This window comes from Microtus oregoni, unplaced genomic scaffold, assembly GCF_018167655.1.
Source record: "Microtus oregoni isolate MIOR12 unplaced genomic scaffold, Mior012 000023F_ref0000262, whole genome shotgun sequence".
Lineage (NCBI taxonomy): Eukaryota > Metazoa > Chordata > Mammalia > Rodentia > Cricetidae > Microtus > Microtus oregoni.
Genome location: NW_024543082.1, coordinates 8,314,587 through 8,319,238, shown reverse-complemented (window position 1 = coordinate 8,319,238; position 4,652 = coordinate 8,314,587). Strand labels below are relative to the sequence as shown.

The window sequence follows — 4,652 nt, the reverse complement described above, 5'->3', positions numbered from 1 at the left end:
TCAGAGTTTGAGAGAAAGGGAACAGGGCAGGAAAGCTGAGAATCCCAGTAGCTGTCAGGAGTTAGGAAGACATAGAAGTCAAGATTCACAGATTTAGAGATAAAGGATAGTAAGCATCGTAGAAAGGAGTGGAGAGCAGGAACCCTTAAGAGAAACAGCAAAAAAAGTCATATTGTCAAAAAAGCATGCTTAGACTTTTGGATTGCATCTGAAAAAGAGATAGAAGGAAAAAGGAAAATTATGTTTTATGAACTGGAACTTAGAAAAATGGCCAGGTTTAGCTGTGAAGATCTGCAAACAGCTGCACTGAAGGAAGGGTCCCTGGAATGTAAGTACATTGTCTCATGAAGGAATAATTATTCCTCTCACAGCCTTAGCATGTCTTCAGTTGAGTTAGCTCTTCCAAGGGGGTAGGTAGTCTCCTGCCCAGATGATTGACACATCCTGTTGTTTTAACTCCTTTTTATTTTTATTTTTTTGCTTTTTCGAGACAGGGTTTCTCTGTGGTTTTGGAGCCTACTCTTAACCACTGAGCCATCTCTCCAGCCCTCCAGCTCCTGTATTAACATCATTTATTGGATAGCTCTTATTTTATTCAGATACCAGTCTCAGTTCAGTGGTCCAAGACCATTCAAAGAAGAAGTCAAATGAAATCAGATGTGAAAGATGGTTTTTCAAACTTTATAGCCAATGATGCCATGTTTACCTATGATTTTTCCGATATAAAACCACACCCATGCCTCAGTGGCCACCCAACCACTCAGCATAGCTTCCTTAACTGTATGTTGTTTGAAGCTACCAGTTTTTGCACTTTGAATTATTTTTTTCCCATGCTCTGAATAACCATAAGGAGCTCAGTAGAGGTTGAGGCAACCAGCTCAACCTCAGTGCAGGGCCAAAATGTAGCCAACTGAGACTTCAATTAAGTCACAGCAACACTCAATAACACCAGGGTCTTCTCCTCAAGGTTATGGATTGACTGCGCCAAGGTCTAAGGTAGAAGTTGAGTTTACTCTTAAGGGAGGAGATAATAGTACAATGGTTCTCAACTGTCTTAATGGTGCGACCCTGTAATATAATTCCTCATGTTGTAGTGACCTCCAACCATAACATTATTTTTGTTGCTACTTCACACTGTATTTTTGCTACTGTTATGAATCATAATGTAAATATTTGATATGCAAACGGTCTTGGGTGATTCCCTGTGGAAGAGTTGTTCGAGCCCCACAAAGGGGTCATGACCCACAGGTTAAGAACTGCTGCAATAGTAAGTGATACACTTTAGGGCAGATTAGAATGTCATGTCTCAGCCAGCCAGTGGCTCAAAGAGTCAAGGCACTCATTACCAAACCTGGTGGCCCAAGCTTAAATCCTAACACCCACATATCAGAATTAGATAAATGACCACTGGACTTCTGTGCACACATAACTAAATACACAGGTTGCTATGGTCCAGTTGAAAAGGCTACAGAGCACCACACATATCGTGCCAAGTAGGAGTCCTTTATTTAAGCCACTCACTGAGAGCAGGCTCTTGCCACAAAGGACTCTTGGCACCAAAGCAGCAACAGCGAAGTGTTCAGAAAGGCATAAACCACAAAGCCCACAATGACATCTTGTGTAGTATAGGTCAGGGCAACCTTGTAAGTTGTTTTGACAGGACTAGGCAATTATTTTGGTTATACATCTGGGTCATGGTCAGGATAATGGAAATTTCCAATGCCCCACCAATGTGGGTGCGGTTATGGGGGCTTTGAATGAGGCCGAAAGCATGCCTAAACAGACACAAAACAGAGTCAGGGTAACATCATGACATGATGGCTCCATCACCTCCACTTCGATGAACACCCAAAACAAATAAATAAATATATTAAAAAATGATATGTATCTTCCCAGGGATATAGAGGTAGAAGCCAAAGCCCATTCTTTTGAGCAGGAGGCTTCAATAAAGCCATGGTTTGTTTACCTTTTTCATATGACATTTAAATCTTGAGGAGGTGTTAGTTCCACCAGTCGAGAATAAAACCACTACTACACTTTAAAGCCAAAATTGAAGCAGGCTTTAATTAAATACTGGTCAGATGGATGGGTTCTTGCTAGGTCCATACCTCAGGTTCTTGGGAAATGGCCTCTTGTCATGGTTTGTAGCAGCTTAAGTATTTCCCATCAGGTTCAATCAGGGGCAAGCATACTTCCTAATGTATATTTCCTGCCTGTGAACCTCCCACCCACATGTGATCAAGCACATCAGGTGCTGATGGGTCAAACAAACTTGTATAGGAGAGTGAAAACATGTGTCTTGTTATCTCCCATAATCAATAACCTCCAGCATCGGGAACTCTCTGTCCTTGGGCTTGCAGAACAGAGGCATTTTTGTTTCGAAGGTAGAGCAATTTTTTTTTTTTTTTATATTTTCGAGACAGGGTTTCTTTCTCTGTAGCTTTTGGTTTCTGTCCTGGAACTAGCTCTTGTAGACCAGGCTGGCCTCGAACTCACAGAGATCCACCTGCCTCTGCCTCCCGAGTGCTGGGATTAAAGGCGTGCGCCACCACCGCCCGGTGAAGGTATAGCAATTAAAACTTAAAATGCACCTTTGGCTCTCACAGAGAAACAATTGCGATGCTTTGTTTTCTAGTATTACCAGAAAATAGAAGGTGGGGTCTGTTTGGTTGGAACCTTTAGTTCAGTCCTGCTTGATCCAAAAGCCCCATTCCTATTTTTCTCTTTCCCCAAAATGTGTTCCGAAGAAGGATGCTTAAAAGAAATCTCACACTAGCTCAGAATTGAGTATAATAGAGGGTGATTTATTTACGGGTAGACTCACATCAGCAGCCAAATCCCGCAGCTGGAAAAGAGACCAGATGCACGTTTTACATCGGCATAAAGTATAAGAGGCCAGTCCAAGTGGGTGGGTAACTTAAAAGAGATCTCTGAGCTTACATAATTTCCCCCAACCCACAACACTATACCAATTATAATCAACCCCTAAATGATGTACCTAACTCTGAGAACAAACTCTGTTGGGAGAGGAGATGTTGTCTTCTATAGTTACTTCCAGCTGTCATGGGATGATGTTCTTTCTATGGGATCTTGTGAAAGTAAAATGACAGTTAAGTTTCAAGATTAATGTCTGGTATAATTGCAAATAGTCTCTGAATAGGGTTTTTCTGAGGTTCCTACTTGGAGTTCTGGCCAGAACATTGTAAAAATGTGCACCATTTCAGCTAACCAAGTTGGAACCATCTTGAGCAGCTGGTACCCAAAACTGGTATTATAGTAGCACTATCCGCATCATGATGTCATGTCAACCAGGTGGAGTTGTTGTTGTGGGGCCTCATCTGTAGTAAGAGGAATGGGCTGCATCCTGCTGTCTGGCTAGCTTAGCCCCCAAAATAACCACACAGAAATTGTATTAATTAAATTACTGCCTGGCCCATTATATCTAGCCTCTTCTTGGCCAACTCTCACATCTTATCTAACCCATTTCTATTAATCTGTGTTCACCATGAGGTCGTGGCTTACCTGGAAAGATTCTAACCAGCGGCAGTGGCAGTCTCAGGCAGGAGCTTCATGGCATCTGCCACACTGCCCTTCGTCCCAGCATTCTGTTTTGTCTTCCCCCACCTATCTAAGTTCCTGCTCTATCAAAAAGCCAAGGCAGTTTCTTTGTTCAACCAATGAAAGCAACACAAATACAGAAGGACCTCCTACATTACCCATCATCTTACTGGAAGCTTCAAAGATTACTTCAGGAGAATTCATCGTTCATTGTGGAGAACTTAAACATTATTTATATAGACATATACAGATGTATATATTCAATGAAAGGTACGATAGACAAAAATAGGTATGAAGAAAAGTAAAATTTTTTTTCTAAATTATTCTTTCTGTCCCATACCAGATGGCTCTTGACATGAGAAGAAACTCTGAATTTTTCTTTTAGCAACATGCTTGGATCTAGAGAAGGACAGAGACATTGTCATACTCCAAAGCCAGCTCGCTCTCTCTCTCTCTCTCTCTCTCTCTCTCTCTATATATATATATATATATATATATATATACATGTATGTATGTATATGTTTTTATCACTTGTCCTTACAAGTCATATTCCTTTTTCTTGATGTTCCTTATTGGATAGTTATTATTCCTTCTGTCAGCATCCAAACATCCAGTGTCTTTTGAATTTTTGAGGATGTGTATTTTCCTGTAAAGACAAGAACAGAACCCTGCCCCCAACCCTATATGGTTTCCTTATCACCTGATTGGTTGTCCCCATTGTGGATGAACTGTTATTTCTCTTTCTCAAGAGATTTCTCTTTTTTCAAAGTGAATCTTTATTAATTTTGATGGTACCTATAGTTTTTCTTCTCCTGTGGAAACAAGAGCAAAACCCCTTCCTCAACATAGCATATTTCCAGGTTTCCATTGTGAGGTCAACACTTCCTTGAAATATACTGGCTGATTTAATTCAGAAGATTTTTCTGTTATCCTATGTCTCTCTGCTGCTGTTGTCACTTTCTCATTAGCATTAAGAAAATTCAACGTTAATAAAGCATTATGTAGGGCTGGAGAGATGGCTCAGAGTTTAAGAGCACTGCCTGCTCTTCCAAAGGTCCTGAGTTCAATTCCCAGCAACCACATGGTGGCTCACA

General features: G+C 40.9%; 1 pseudogene; it reads right to left on the bottom strand.

Moving 5' to 3' along the window:
* Positions 1–674: 674 nt before the first annotated feature.
* Positions 675–3,762, bottom strand: LOC121462067 (annotated as a pseudogene).
* Positions 3,763–4,652: the final 890 nt, after the last annotated feature.